This window comes from Silene latifolia, chromosome Y (genome assembly GCF_048544455.1).
Source record: "Silene latifolia isolate original U9 population chromosome Y, ASM4854445v1, whole genome shotgun sequence".
NCBI classification, from domain to species: Eukaryota; Viridiplantae; Streptophyta; class Magnoliopsida; order Caryophyllales; family Caryophyllaceae; genus Silene; species Silene latifolia.
Window position 1 is genome coordinate 415,731,106 of NC_133538.1, and position 16,892 is coordinate 415,747,997.

Consider the following 16,892-nt stretch of genomic DNA (forward strand, 5'->3'; position numbering starts at 1 on the left):
AAGAGTTCTAAAAGTAGAATCGATTAAAAAGTTAATCCACCGAGTTAGATTATTAAGGGATTCATCGGCCACACCGTGCCCAAGTTAATATGAATTTGGATCTTGGAATCATTTATCAAGTTGGGTAGAGGTCACTAGATAAATGCAATAAAACTTGTTTAAATTAAATTTTTACGGGTGTTATTATTATTTCGAAAACAACATATGTTTTATTCCTTCTATTTTTTCGTTTTTGTAGACCGCTTTTATTTCTCATAACAAATGGCCACTCCAAACACCAACGCCACACCTCTCACTAATGTTTTATGGCTCCGATGGATCGTTGTAAACTTGAAAAGAATGGGTCAAATTTCTCCGATTGGGATGCCCAACTCAAATTAGCCGCCCAAGGTGACGACAAGCTTCGTTACCTTACCGAGGCCTCTGCACCCGAACCTAATGCTAGGTGGAGTGCCGCCACTAGGGAAGCATATGAGGCTTACCACAAGAAGTCTGGCGCAATGAAAAATGTGCTGATTTTTGCGATGGAGGCGGATCTCTAAAGGAGAGCCTTTAAAATGGGCACCGCTAATGAAATCTATTCCAAGCTTGTGACAATGTTTTCACAAACTCCGAGGATCGTCCAATATGAGGCGGCCTCGACATTTTTTGATCTCGACTTTAAGGAGGGCCCAAAGGTTAGCCCTCACGTGCTCAAATTGTTGGAGCTAGTCGAGACATTGAAGATTCAAAAAGTTGAAATCCCCAAAGAACTCATTGTAGGTAGGATTCTACACTCCTTATCCAAAGTCAAAGCGTATGTTCAATTCCGGGTGAATTTTAACATGCAAGACAAGGACGTTGATACCCGTCGTGAGGTGTCAAAAATAAATTTATAATCTCCAACTACAACTATTGCTAGCGGCAGCCGAGTCGAACCACAGAGAGGCAGACGTAATTTCTAGTTGTTTAATTTCGGTCTAAGGTAACAGAAATGTGGGGGGTTTTGAGTTGATTTGATCTATAGCTAAGGCGATAAAAGACAATAAACTAAAAAGACGGATAAAAACAGATATTAAAGGGGTGCAAGGATGGTCGGTTCACTATAGTTTCGGCGGCAGCAAACTAAGCAGGTCTAAATCAAACACATAAGGTGGGAAAACAAGAGGTCCTCTCGGTCCACTCTTAACAAATAGCATCTTTCGATCTTGCTACAAGTCCCTAATATCACTAATACTGACTCTCGTCCTGAAAAGTGACTTATAATCTAAACTATACCTATCTTTCGATCTCAGCATAGTTTAGTCATTTTAATTGGTGATCTAACAACTTTCCCTATCTTTCGATCTAATGGGTCAGTCATATATTAAGCATTCAACTAGTCGCATGCATTCGATTCGTCAAATACAACATTTAAATCAATTAAAACGAAGGTAAACGTCACGTGGTCAGTCGATCGACCGGGTAGGGTGGTCGATCGACCAACACGCGATTAGGGCTCCCTAATTCTAGTGCCGCCTACACTATAATTCCCCTACATCCTTGCACAATTAATTTAGCTACTCATGATACTGAATAAAACAACAATAATCATAACGAAATAAACTATCGAATTCATACTTGAAATAATCAAATAACAAAAAGCGATAAACGATAATTGGCTTTTGATACTAACTAGCAATTCTATATCTATGAACAATAAAAGGCAATGGAACTGAAAATAAGAAAAGAGGAAATACCGAAATTGCAGAGAAAAGGATCCAGCAACCGATTGCCAAGGAGTAACTTTATTGACGGAAAATAAATAAACTCATGAATTGTGTTAAGAACTGTATGCTAAAAACTAGATACCAAAACTGAATAACCTAGCTTACGTTATATAGGATACAACGTATTTCTTATTCTAAAACCTAATGTACTATGGGCTTGCTATTTCTCGATCTTTTAATTCTCGTCTGAAGTAGCGGCTTGGTCGATCGACTAAGCACGGTGGTCGATCGACTGAGATGCAGTGCACAGTAGCTACTGGATCCCGCAGGTTGGTCGATCGACTGAAGTAGCTGATAGTTGGCTTCTATAATCTCGTGAATTTGTCTTTTGGGCCTTGAAATGCGCACCAAGCTCATTTCTTAAGTGAAATCTTCACGTCAAATACAATGCAGGATACTCGGGGATGGATTTAGCTCAATTTCCGTTGAATTCTTCACATTTCTGCAATAATGTACAAAAACACGAAAGTAGACGGAAATAGGGGAAATGGTAGCTTAAACTACACAAATGAGCTCTGAAATGCGTGTAAAATGAGGTGTAAAACGTCATATAAATGACACGCATCAAATTTCCCCAAACCAAACCCTTCCTTGTCCCCAAGCAAGAACTAAACTCGATCTAATGACCTAATGGAACGAGTTCAATCTCAGAGCGAATTACAACATGTAAAGCCTAAACCATTTTAATGTAATAATCAACAATCAATTAGCAATTATGAATCATGCAACCGAGTTATGAAGTCGTTAAAAACTGCTGAACCATCAACCATAGAGACCTATCAAATTGGACTCTCACGGGTCGCTCATATCACACATAAGCACAGGTGAATATATGAGAGGATAAAAAGAATTCATTTTGTAAAGACTCTCACCTAACTACGACCTATAAGAACATGCCTGCAATATAATATGAAAGTAATCTCTATGACCGTACATATGCATTCCAACCAACAAAAGACCATGACACATGCCGAGGTATATGTGGATATGTGAGGTATGTGTAAGAAGAGGCAAAATATTTACGGGAAAGTGGAGGTACAGGTGATCAAGCTAGTAACAAAACGGAACCATATGACAACATCCTTCTTCTCGCTCAAAATTCAATCGATACGGTGCTATAGCAAGCACAAAACTCACTATCTCCAGTATAACAGTAATCAACCAACTTCCCATAAGACACTAATGCAACATGGGAGCAAAAATCGCCATAAGATAAGGATTTTGAATTATGCAAATTGATTTCCTTCGGAACCTAGTCGATCGACTTGATGTAGTGGTCGATCGACTGGGTAAACAGTACAGAACTCTTTTTTTTTTCTTTTTCGAATCATTTTTTCTTTCTTTCTTTTTTCTTTTCTTTGAACTTCTTTCCTCCTTCATTCTTTTTATCCAACAAAATCTCAATAAGAGCAAATGCTACCAAAAACCGAGTAACAATCCCAAGAACATAGACTACTAGCTTGACAAGGGCAGGCTAAATGTAGGATGTAGTAATGGGACAAAAAGGCTATTTTTGGCAGTGTGAAGCTTATGGGCAAAACGAAAAAAGGGAAACCTCTACCACATGTGTCAACAAACCACAAACCGAATGCATACAGGTATTAAGCAGATCAAGTTCATATTTATGCACATTTATGTAACATGTCTCATAAGGAGTACTACTCACATCCTAGATAAATTGGTCATAGATGTCACCAGTTATAAGCTCTAAACCTTAGAAAATATGATGTAGCTTGCCAAAATTCTAAGTCAAGTCTCAAGTTTAGTAAATAATTAACGAAAACTCGTAGATATGCACTTATACTATTCTATTAATAACATGTCAATTAGCAAGGCTTAGGCATAAACAGGTGAAATTGCAATGTCATCATTGAAATACTACCGTTCCGACTCGACTAAATGCTAAAATAAACATGCAAATTTTGAATTTTGATGATATTTTTCAATTTTTTTTGGAATTTTCTTTATATATAAGAGAAATTAAATAAACAATGCAAACTGAAATGTAAACGTGAATGCAAGCAAATGATATGCGACGCAAAACCCTTCCCCAAACCAAATCGCACAATGTCCCCATTGTGCAAAATCATGTAATGAAGAAAAGAGAAACGGGAATTTGCGAGAAAATAAATAAATACGACAAGAAGTAAAACCTGGGAACTCACAAGACTTTAAGCGCAGCAAAAGGAAACCTCCCCAAACCAAATACGTGAGCTAGAGGTTTCAAAGATGGCTAGCATGCTACCAAAAAGTACCTGAAAAGACAAAAGAACCACGCATAAGTCCGAGAAAACAATTTTGAAGCGGTATTATGTGCACAATTGAGAAAATAGAAGAAATAAATAATATGACGGAAGGTAAAGTGGAGTAGAAAACTCCCTCAATTCCGCAAATCGACCAAACACAGCAGGGGAGCGGTCGTGAACAGGTACAACAGTGCAGGGCGGTCGATCAACCATAGCAGGAAGTCAATCGACCAGAGTGAACAGGAACAGAAGCTCCTGGAACTGTGCAGCCAGTCGATCGACTATACAGGTCAGTCGATCGACCGAAAATACTGCTGTAACTTCTGATTTCTTCGTATTTACTCAATAACTTGAGCTAATGAGGTCTAAAAACTTGCAAGTGCACAATAATACGCGCCCAAAATTGCGCAAAACCCAAAGTAAAGTCTAAAGTACTTAAAAATCCTAAACAAGATAATTAAATGTGAAGTCTCGCACACACAAAAGCAATAAAATAGTTTAAAAGCAATAAAATGAAGTTTTTGATAAAGCGCGTGATCAACTAGTAGTTGATCAAAAATGGCCACGGTATGGCCCACTTCGTCGGCTTCTGGCTACAAGAGGTAGCCTCAACGGTGCTCATCTTCTCAGCTGCACCTTTCTCAAGTTCAGCATCCGTAGAGCTTGACGGATCAACAGCTTCGTCATCTCCCCAATCAATGACCTCTTCCGGCTAATCAAAGTCCAAGTCGGACTTTCTCACTCCGGCTGGCTCATCTTCAAGCTCCTCATCAGTGCCATAGCTCAAGCATCCAAGACCGCCTCCTGAAACGACTTGCTCCTTCACAGCTGGAGTAACAGGCACCACGCCCTTCCCCAAACCAGCTCCTGCAATATCTAAAACAGAAGAATCTTCCTCCACTTTGCTCCCAATCTGGGGCGGAGGTGTTACAACAGGAGTGGGAATAGAGACAGGCATATCAGGAAGTATAAAATAGAATTTCTTTTTAGAAACCGTGTTACAAGTGACATGCCATATGGGGTCCTTCTTCCTAGCTGTATGGGCAAAGACAATGGAATGCTTGCCTACCTTAAAGGTCAAAGTACCCGAACCAACATCAATAATCGCACCAAAGAAGTGTGCGAAAATGGCCTACCTAGGATGATAGGTATGTGGGCATCCTCAGGCACATCTAGGACCACAAAGTCTACAGGGAAGAAAAACTTCCCTATTTGCACAGGGATGTCCTCCAAGACTCCCAGCTGGACCGCAGAGCGATCAGCCATCTGAACGGTCATGCTCGTAACTGCAAACCTATTCAATTTTAACTTTCTAGCAAGACTCAAGGGCATGACGCTAATACTAGCTCCTACGTCACATAATGCCTTATTAATAGATAAGGTACCTATATTACAAGGAACGGAAAAGCTACCTGGGTCCTCTAGCTTATGGGGTGCAGTGTGAGTCAAATAAGAACATGACTCTTGAGTGAGTGCGACAGTATGCACAGTTTCAAGTGACCTCTTTTTAGATAGTAATTGCTTCATAAACTTCATGTAAGCGGGCACTTGATTCACTAAATCAAGGAAAGGTACTTGTACGTTTAAACTACGAACAACATTTTCAAATTTATTGAAAGATACTTGTTCCCTCGTCGGCACCAATCTCTCCGGGTAGGGGGCTGTAAGAAGTAACTTAGCCCTCTCCTCTAAATCTCGCATGCCGGCATCCGTGGACTTAGGCTGGAAGTCCACTAACTTCTCCTTATTGAAGCTTGACCCCTCTTCAGACCGTCTCAAATATGAACCATTGATCGACATTGGGTCGTACTTCAGAACCGGGACTCGCCCATCAGCACTGGGGTCTTGCCCCAATACTTTCGGAGTTGTCGTACCCCGAAACAAATGATCCCTCAAGTTAATGGGCATTGGAGGACGAAATTGTTCAATATCACCAGCAATCTCAGTCGATCGACCGGTTAGGTCAGTCGATCGACTGACTTGAACAGGACCAGAAACTACTGTTTGTCGCACTTCAGTCGATCGACCGGGTATGTCAGTCGATTGACTGACATACCTGCTGATCGTCTTTTTATTTCCACTTTTTGTTCCAGCTTTCTTTTGACTCAGTTCCACCTCATCTTTTGCAGCATCGTCCTCGACCATGACGGGCCCCTCAAGCGTAGACCCACTCCTCAAAGTGATGGCATTAAGGGTCTCTTTTTGGTCTGTCTGAGTCGGTAAGTGTCCCGGAGCTCGAGTGGTATTCTTGCTAGCCAATTGAGCAATTTGGCTCTCTAGAAGTTTCATTCCGGCCTCTCTAGCTTGGGACTCCTTTTGCAACATATTCTTCAATTCAAAGAAAGTCGAATTTTGGGTTTGTTCTTCTTTGTGGCACATAGGGAGGTTTTTGAAACTGTTGTTGCTTATGAGGAGGCACATAAGTCTGTTGTTGCTACTGCTGCGGAGGTTGAGTTGGATTCAGGACATTCTGGCTACTCCACCTCAAGTTGGGATGAACATTCGGCTCATAGTACGTGTTTGTCTGCCTGTAATGTTGAAAGGCAGCACAAGACTCGAAGGGACTAGGATAATTTTCTGAGACATGTCCCTCAGCTCTACATCTTCTACAGACGAAAGGACCGTCTGAAACAGCATTCACATGATACATCCCTCCTTTTGAAGCTCCTCCCAACTCGTATTTGTTGGAGCTGGTGTCCTCCACAAATAAGTGTGATAACATTTGTAAATCTCGTACAGGTTCACAAGGGTATACTTCGTATATTTAATCAGTTGATTAACGTTTACCTAATAACGGTTGGCTTGCTAGAAAGTTTGACGTTATTATCATACAGATGGCGGTGATCAACTGGTCCCTAAAGGTCACACCTATATGACGTATTTGAGAAATGTGGTTATAGAAATATAATTACATTGATGCCCAAAATGACTAAAAAGTTAGTCAATGTGTTGATGAGATAATTATTTAATGAAAATTAAATAATATTAAGTTGAAACGAATTAACTGTCAATTCGTAAATTAAATATAATAAGTTATATTTAATTAAATATATATAAGGTTAGTTTGGACTAATTAATCTGTTAATTCGTAATTAAATATAATCAGTTGTATTTAATATCAACAAGTTGAATGTGTCATAGTGGTAATAGTGAGGGTACACAAGCCAAGAGGTCATGGGGTCGATCCTCACTAGATGACAATTTAACACACTTTATATATTTTTGGAAAGACCAAAATAAGGAAAATACACTCTTTATTTTCGGTCTGTTTGGCCGAAAATTAGGAGGTTATTTCTTTTCTAATTGATTTCAGATTTCGGTCTATATAAAAAGAAACGTAGAGAATTATTTCGGACCGAATACTTTTTCTGACCTTGCCTCCTCTTTCTCATCACAAGAACACAAAGACAATAAAATTTTACAGAAAATTTTAGATTGATTTCTAGCATAATCAAAGGTCATATCTCAGATCGTCTTGGGTGCAACTAATAGGCGAATATCAATTTTGATATTGTTCTTAGGCCAATTTTGCTAGGACCTGAGGTTAATTCGAAATCCTTTTACTTTTGTTTATGTATTTTATTTTATGACCTTAGATCATCTTTGTTAAGTCGTTAAAATCCTTCATGTTAAAGGGAAGTATACAGATTATTTCCCACAAGTGGTATCAGAGCCAGGTTACGATTTTAATCTTGATGATTTTCATAAAAATTGTATGTAAACAATAACCTGATTTTCGAAAAAAATTAGGGTTTCGTTTTTTTTTCGGCTTGATTTTTTTTTGGCCGAGGTTTTGTTTCGGCCTGTTTTTTTTCTTTCTCCTTCTTTTGTTTTTCCTTTTGTTTGATGATATATAACCAATTTCTATAGATCATATCATTGTTTTAATCGGTTAAAATTATCATATGAAGAATTTGGTAGATTTTGATTTAATGCAGATTAAGTTAAATTACATATAGTATCATCATGTCATTGATATAAGAATTCGTTTTTGCTATATAGTTTTAGCATATACGATTAATCATGTTTGTTAATGTATTTGGTAAATCATGTCCTAATAGCAACTTGAACTTTTTCATCATATCTTTGAATTAGGGCATAAGTGCCGCAAAAGAGAGAGAAAAAAAAAAGGGAAGGGCGTTTTTTTAGGGTTTACCGTATAAAAAAAAAAAAAAAAAAAAAAAAAATTGTTTTGTTTTTTTTGTAAACCGAGAGAGAAAAAAAGAATAATAGGAAATTTTTTTATTTGCCTTTTTGCCGAAAAAGAAAGAGAAAAAAAATTATGGAAAGTTTTTCCTTGTTTTTCCTATTTACCAAATTAAATAGGAAAAGGTTTTTTTTTTAAAAAAATATTCAGCCGTGCAGCTGAAAAATAAATTTTTTTTTTTTTGTTTTTGTTTTTTGTCGTGACCAATTTAAAAAAATTGGATTTTATTTTTTTATTTTGGCCAACTAGTTATTGTGAATCGGTTCACAATTTAATGATACCGAGTTATTTTAAAGCAGTTTAAAATTTTGACGGATATAATTCATATTACAAGTTTAATATGGATTAAGTATGAATTAATGTGATTAAATTGCGGAATTGTCACTTAATTTAATTTAAATAGGTGGTTTGGATAAATTAATCAACATAATTAATGTATTGTATTATGTATGTTTAATTTATTTTAGTTGATGCTTTTATTTTTGTTGAATGAATCGAATGAATGAATTTTATTTACGTATTTAATTTTTGCAATCGGTTGTAATTTGTAATACTTAGTGTGGCCTTAGTCAAATTATGTTTACGTAATGAAGGAAACGTGATTTTTTATGTAATTATGAGATCTCGAATCTCCTTTATTTTAGTTTTGGGTTTTGAAATTAGAATGTAATTAATAGGTCAATTATGTAATTTTATTTATTGTAATTTCAAAGAAGACTAAAGATGAAGATTCACGCTCACTCCCGCTACATGGATCAAGATGGAACATCAAGACAAACTTCTCGGGTCCAAGGATGGATTCCAAACTTGTATTTATTGTTCATATTGATAGGATAGGCCACACTAGGACTTTTACTGTTTTTTTTACGTTTTTCATTTCATTGCTTTTCATTCACATGCTAGTAATTGCATCATATTCCGCCTAAAACCAAACTACCTACTATTAAAATACATGAAAATTGACTCATATAGTTGTATGTTAGTTTTCATGGACATGCAGATGTCACTGTCTATAAGCCATCACTTTAGTTTAAATCATTCTTGCATGCTAGATTTTAGTTCACTTAAAATGAATTAAAAAATTGATGGGATCTTCCTCTAAAACGGGTAATTGAGATTAGTCTTTATAAGGTCAAACATCTATGAGTCGCTTCTTCGTCGGTAGGCCTAATATGATCCCTTCTAAGTTGGGTAAGTAGTTGTGTTGACTTAGTTTACCTCAACATCATAGTCCGAAGAGTTTCTCGTGATTATGATGGACTAAAGATAGTATTTACAGAAATTTATCGACCAAGAATTCTAACGGTAGAATTAGCTAAAAGGTTAGCTTATGAATTTACAGAGAATTGAGTCTTGGGGTCATTTATATAATTCTTGAGGGAGGTCAATTGTATAAATGTTTTGAGTCTTCGCGTTATGACATTAGTTCATTAGACTTAAAATAAAAACGATGCACATGCTTATTATTTTATTCTTCTTTCGCAGTTGTAGAACACGTTTATTATCAATAATACTATCACAACAAATGGCTGGAAATAACGCAATCCCAATGCCTAGTGCCACACTAGATCGTTCGTCCCGGCTTAAAATGTTCATGGACCAAATGAATCGGTCCACTCGATCAAGAATGATGGGTCCAATTTTGTGGACCGGGAGGCGGCACTACGGAATGCGCCATCGCGACGGTAAGCTCGGGTATTTAATCGAGCCAATACCGTCAACCCAGGCCCAAATGCAGGAGTCAACGAGTCACTCGCTTATAGTGATTTCGTTATGGAAGCGGGTGCGATAAAGAACGTACTCATCTTTGCAATGGAAACCAATTTGCAGAGACGCTTCATTGCCCAAGGTGCAAACAAGAATTTCACCACGCTCACTAACGAGTTCTCAAAAGCACCGAGAATTGTTACATATGAGCATACCTGTCGCTTCTTTGATGCGAAACTCCAGAAGGGCCAACCGCTTAGCCCACACATTCTTCACATGATTGAGAATGTCGAGAAGCTGGAGGCACTGAATTGTAAAATCAGTGAGAGCATTGTCATTGACCGAATGCTTCATTCTCTTCACGATGGTTTTGCCCTTTTCAGGGCGAACTACTACATGAATGACTTGAAAAAGAGTCCTCATGAGCTACACTCCCTTCTTGTACAGACCGAGAAGGATATGAAATTGAGTGGGAGCATGAAGCAGGATGTTCTCACGATTTACAACAAAGGTAAAGGTAAGGACAAGGCTCATGGCGACCTAGCTGTAGGTAAGCCAATGTTTAAGAAGCTAGGAAACGGTAAGAGTGAGCCTGGTGAGACTAGTGGCTCACAGGGCAAGAAAAAGAGCAAGGGCGGTGACATAGAATACCACCATTGTCACAAGACTGGACATTGGAGGAGGAACTGTCCCGTCTACCGTGAGGACATCAAGGCAGGCCGCGTCGTTCCTGTTGGTATGTCATCTTATATTCATATGATTGAGATTAACCATGCAAGTTTCGGAACTTGGGTACTAGATACTGGTTGTGGTTCTCATCTGTGTAATCATTTGCAGGGCCTAAAGAACATCATACCTCTCGAAAAAGGTGATGTGGACCTGCGAGTCAGGAATGGAGCACGAGTAGCTGCTGCCTCGAAGGGAACATATGTAATCCAACTCCCTAGTGGTTTTGAGTTATCTTTAAATAACTGTTACTATGTACCCAGTTTATCTAAGAACATTATTTCTGTTTCCGTACTTGCTAAAGACGGTTTTACATTTTCAATAAAGGATAATAGTTGTATTTTCTCTTTTAATGAAATGATTTATGGCAAAAAGCGCTTTCCATGAATGGAATTTATATCTTAGATCAAACCACGGAAGTATTACACATGAATAATAAGAAATTAAAGGATGGTGACAAAGATCAAACCTATCTATGGCATTGTCGAATGGGACATATAAATGAGAAACGCGTAAAGAAACTCATCGATAATGAGACTATTCCCTCATTCGGATTTTCTGCATATGGCACGTGTGAATCATGTCTCATTGGCAAGATGACTCGAATTTCCTTCAAAGGTGTTGGAATGCGCGCTAGTGACCTATTAGGACTCATACATATGGACGTATGTGGAGCTATGTCAATTACCGCTAGAGATGGCTATAGATATTTTATCACTTTCACGGACGATTTGAGTAGATACGGATATGTCTACTTAATGAAGCATAAAAGTGAGTCCTTTGAGAAATTCAAGGAATACCGAATAGGGTACGAACCAACCGGGTAGAAAGATTAAAGCACTCCGTTCAGATCGTGGTGGCGAATATCTTTCAAATGAGTTTGATCAACACCTGAAAGACTGTGGAATCGCTCTACAGTTAACTCCACCTGGAACACCTCAATTAAATGGTGTGTCCGAACGGAAAAATCGAACCTTACTTGATATGGTTCGATCCATGATGAGTCACACCGTAATGCCTGATTCATTATGGGGTTATGCTCTTTTGTCAGCTGCTCTTATACTTAACCGAAGTCCGTCTAAAGCTGTCGACAAGACTCCATATGAAATGTTGAAGGGAACGGTACCTAACTTGTCCTTTATTCGGGTTTGGGGCTGCGAGGCTTATGTCAAGTGGAGACACGAGGATAAGCTCGGCCCGCGATCGGTCAAGACATACTTTATAGGTTATCCAAAAGGAACATTTGGTCATTACTTCTATTCGCCTACCGAACATCGAGTATTTGTTGCGGCTAGTGCGATGTTCTTAAAGAAAGAATTTCTCGAGAACAAGTCGAGTAATAGAACCTTCGAGCTGTCGGAGATTCCCGAACCAACAACCGAGGAACAGATGGAGGAAGATGTACCTCCAACTGATGATACGGTTAATATTCCTGAGGAACCTAGGAGGTCGGGTAGAGACTCTCATCCTCCGGACAGATACATTGGTATGGTCGAGGAGAATGATGTTTTACTTCTAGAAAGTAATGAACCCGCAACCTATAAAGGTGCTATGGCCTGTTCCGACTCAAAGCTATGGCTCGAAGCCATGCAATCCGAGATGGACTCCATGTATGAGAATAACGTATGGGATCTAGTTGATTTACCTAATAAGGTAAAACCTCTACAGTGCAAATGGCTTTACAAAATAAAGCGTTCTGTAGACGCGCAACCAGATATCTATAAGGCACGACTTGTGGCAAAAGGTTTTACTCAAGTGCAAGGATTGCATTATGATGAGATTTTTGCACCTGTAGTCATGCTACGTTCCATTCGGATAATCTTAGCGATTGCTGCATTTCATAATTATGAGATTTGGCAAATGGATGTGAAAACCGCCTTCTTAAACGGTTATTTGGAGGAAGAGTTGTACATGGTGCAACCCGAAGGTTTCATAGATCCTAAACATCCTAAGAAAGTATGCAAGCTTAAGCGTTCTATTTATGGACTTAAGCAAGCTTCTCGGAGTTGGAATCATCGTTTCGACCAAGTGATAAAAGAGTATGGTTTCACTCGATCGGTCGAAGAACCATGCTTATATATCAAGTCGAGTGGGAGCAACATTGTATTCTTGATATTGTATGTCGATGACATACTCTTGATTGGGAATGAAATTCCTCTCCTATCTTCGGTTAAAGAATGGTTAAAGAACCATTTCCAGATGAAAGATCTGGGTGAGGCACAGCGTATTTTGGGAATCCGTATCTACCGAGATAGATCACGACGGACGTTATCACTTAGTCAGGAGTCTTATTTGGATAAGGTTCTTGAGAGGTTCAGCATGACCAACTCCAAGAAGGGGAACCTTCCTATGACAACTGGGATGCAGTTGAGCAAGTCTCAGTCACCCACAACGCCTGAAGGGATAGAGCGCATGAGTCGTGTTCCTTATGCATCTGCAATAGGATCGATCATGTATGCCATGATATGCACACGTCCAGACGTGGCATATGCATTGAGTATGACGAGTCGGTACCAAAAGACTCTCGGTGAAACACACTGGATAGCAGTCAAAAATATCCTCAAGTACCTACGGAGGACTAAGGATTGGGTATTGACTTATGGAGGCGATACTAAGCTATGCGCAACCGGTTACACAGATGCTAGCTTCCAAACGGATCGAAATGATTAGAAATCTCAGTCTAGATTCGTTCTTACTCTTAATGGTGCTGCAGTCAGCTGGAATAGTTCCAAACAGGAAGTTGTAGCAGATTCTACTACTGAGCTATTGAAATATGATAAGCATTGAGGACACGTTATTTCCATGAGAATTTAACGTGTACCTGAGTTATAGTAGTTGATTATGAATTCGATACGTTATCTTTTTCATATACTATTTATAACTTCATCGGTTTTATAATATTTTGTTTTTCATGTGGATTGTACTGACAACATTGAACGCCACAAAGTGAACTGAATTACATTATATTTGTTTTGGTCCGTAATCGCCAATGTGAGCTGATAACTCCGGCTATTATATTGTGCAGTCGATTGATGGTGGGTTCAACGAGCCATAAGTCAAACGGTTGACTGATCGATCACAGATGCGAGATTATGACGATACCTCGTAGGACAAGTTTTTGTGACAACGTCATGGAGTCCTAAATGTTTTATAACATTCGGTGCCAGGTCGTGGATAGGACATCCATTGTGTTCCTAGAGTCGATTCTTTTGACTATCAACTGTCTCTTGAGATTAAGGCAGTCTTTGGGTGACTTTGGTTTCTTTCTCACGGTCTACCGTAACTGGGGCTAAGTAGATTTCTTCTGGGTCATTTCATACTGTGCTTACGTCTGCAGGATTCGAGTTGAGGAAAATATCCATCCCTTATCAGGTATAGTTATTTCTCAGGGCCACTCGAGGAGTTGTAACTGAAATGCATGGCCATGCTCAAATGTTGATTCGTTTATCAGTTAACTTACTCTCTAGTCGGGAAAACCACTCTTGATACTGATCACTTGTAAAATACGACCTTTGTGAATTCAGATTTGAAATTGTTTTACATTGAGTGGGAGAAATTTTAAAGGATATGAGAATCGGTTATCGCACATACACTTGTGAGGACAAGTGGGAGTTTGTTGGAGCTGGTGTCCTCCACAAATTAGTGTGATAACATTTGTAAATCTCGTACAGGTTCACAAGGGTATACTTCTTATATTTAACCAGTTCATTAACGTTTACCTAATAACGGTTGGCTTGCTAGAAAGTTTGACGTTATTATCATACAGATGGCGGTGATCAACTGGTCCCTAAAGGTCACACCTATATGACGTATTTGAGAAATGTGGTTATAGAAATATAATTACATTGATGCCCAAAATGACTAAAAAGTTAGTCAATGTGTTGATGAGATAATTATTTAATGAAAATTAAATAATATTAAGTTGAGACGAATTAACTGTCAATTCGTAAATTAAATATAATAAGTTATATTTAATTAAATATATATAAGGTTAGTTTGGACGAATTAATCAGTTAATTCGTAATTAAATATAATCAGTTGTATTTAATATCAACAAGTTGAATGTGTCATAGTGGTAATAGTGAGGGTACACAAGCCAAGAGGTTATGGGTTCGATCCTCACTAGATGACAATTTAACACACTTTATATATTTTTGGAAAGACCAAAATAAAGAAAATACACTCTTTATTTTCGGTCTGTTTGGCCGAAAATTAGGAGGTTATTTCTTTCCTAATTGATTTCAGATTTCGGTCTATATAAAAAGAAAGGTAGAGAATTATTTCGGACCGAATACTTTTTCTGACCTTACCTCCTCTTTCTCATCACAAGAACACAAAGACAATAAAATTTTACAGAAAATTTTAGATTGATTTCTAGCATAATCAAAGGGCATATCTCAGATCGTCTTGGGTGCAACTAATAGACGAATATCAATTTTGATATTGTTCTTAGGCCAATTTTGCTAGGACCTGAGGTTAATTCTAAATCCTTTTACTTTTGTTTATGTATTTTATTTTATGACCTTAGATCATCTTTGTTAAATCGTTATAATCCTTCATGTTAAAGGGAAGTATACAGATTATTTCCCACAGTATTTGTCAAACCTCGCCGTGAGAGCCTCTAATGCAGCTACAGAAGGGGATTCAGCACTCCTCCTCTGATTGCCTCTCGAATTCCCATATTCAGCTTTATGGGTGGCTAAGTCATCAATGATCCTCCACCCCTTAGTCTCTCCCATATTCTCAGCAAATCGGCCATTGGCTACAGCATCCAAAATAGCCCTCTGATCGTCATACAGCCCGTTATAGAACTGATTGCAAAGACTCCATTTTTTGAACCCATGGTGCGGAATAGTTCGCACCAGCTTCTTGAAACGGACCCATGCTTCATGAAAGTTCTCATCAGGTCCCTGTTTAAAGCTCGTGATCTGAGCTCTAATGGCATTCGTCTTCGAGGCAGAGAAGTATTTCTTGTAGAATGCCAAGGCCAAAGAATTCCAGTCGGTGATCCCATGAGCGGCTCGATCCAGATCTCTATACCACTCCCTTGCAGCATCACGGAGTGAAATATAAACATGGTCTCCTTTATCTGGTCCTGGGTCACACCGATCGATGGGGGTATAGAACAGCAATAATCGATAAATATCTCCATATGCTTGGCTGCATCTTTATTTGCAGCACCCCCGAACTGGTTCCCCTCAACTAAGTTGATATAGGAAGCCTTCGGTTCGAATTTCCTATCAGCTCCAGGTAATTCGAACCCCTTGTATAGATTTGCAAAACTGCCGGCTCGAAATGACTTGCTATAGTTGCTTCTTCACCATGACTGGAATTTCCGGAGATGTGACTGTCTCAGCTGAAGAGGTAGAAGCAGGAGATGTAGGTGGGTCTTCTTCGAACAATTCGTTCTCGTAGTAACTAGACAGAGTACTAAGCTCTTCCTCTGTCGGCAATATCCTAGATGATCGTCTCAACTCACGCAAGGTCTTCTTAATCTCAGGATTGAAAGGTACTAATTCACCACCCTGTGACCTGCGCATAAGAAGAAACTACAAAAAGAATATAAGAAAAGTTTAAGGAACGGATGTCCCTTAAACTAAGAAACAGACTAAAATAAAACAACTAAAAATTAGAACAATTGCCTCCCCGGCAACGGCGCCAAAATTTGATACCCGTCGTGAGGTGTCAAAAATAAATTTATAATCTCCAACTACAACTATAGCTAGCGGCAGTCGGGTCGAACCACAGAGAGGCATACGTAATTTCTAGTTGTTTAATTTCGGTCTAAGGTAACAGGCATGTGGGGGGTTTTGAGTTGATTTGATCTATAGCTAAGGCGATAAAAGACAATAAACTAAAAAGACGGATAAAAACAGATATTAAAGGGGTGCAAGGATGGTCGGTTCACTATAGTTTCGGCGACAACAAACTAAGAAGGTCTAAATCAAACACATAAGGCGGGAAAACAAGAGGTCCTCTCGGCCCACTCTTAACAAATAGCATCTTTCGATCTCGCTACAAGTCCCTAATATCACTAATACTGACTCTCGTCCTGAAAAGTGACTTATAATCTAAACTTTACCTATCTTTCGATCTCAGCATAGTTTAGTCATGTTAATTGGTGATCTAACAACTTTCCCTATCTTTCGATCTAATGGTTCAGTCATATATTAAGCATTCAACTAGTCGCATGCATTTGATTCGTCAAATACAACATTTAAATCAATTAAAACGAAGGTAAACCTCACGTGGTCAGTC

At 38.6% G+C, this 16,892-nt stretch overlaps 1 non-coding gene across 1 annotated transcript; it reads left to right on the forward strand.

The window, feature by feature from the left end:
* Positions 1 to 15,470: 15,470 nt before the first annotated feature.
* LOC141636171 (small nucleolar RNA R71) lies at positions 15,471 to 15,577 on the forward strand. The gene has a single exon (XR_012540803.1). It is a non-coding gene; the product is annotated as a small nucleolar RNA R71 (small nucleolar RNA).
* The last annotated feature ends 1,315 nt before the right edge of the window (positions 15,578 to 16,892 follow it).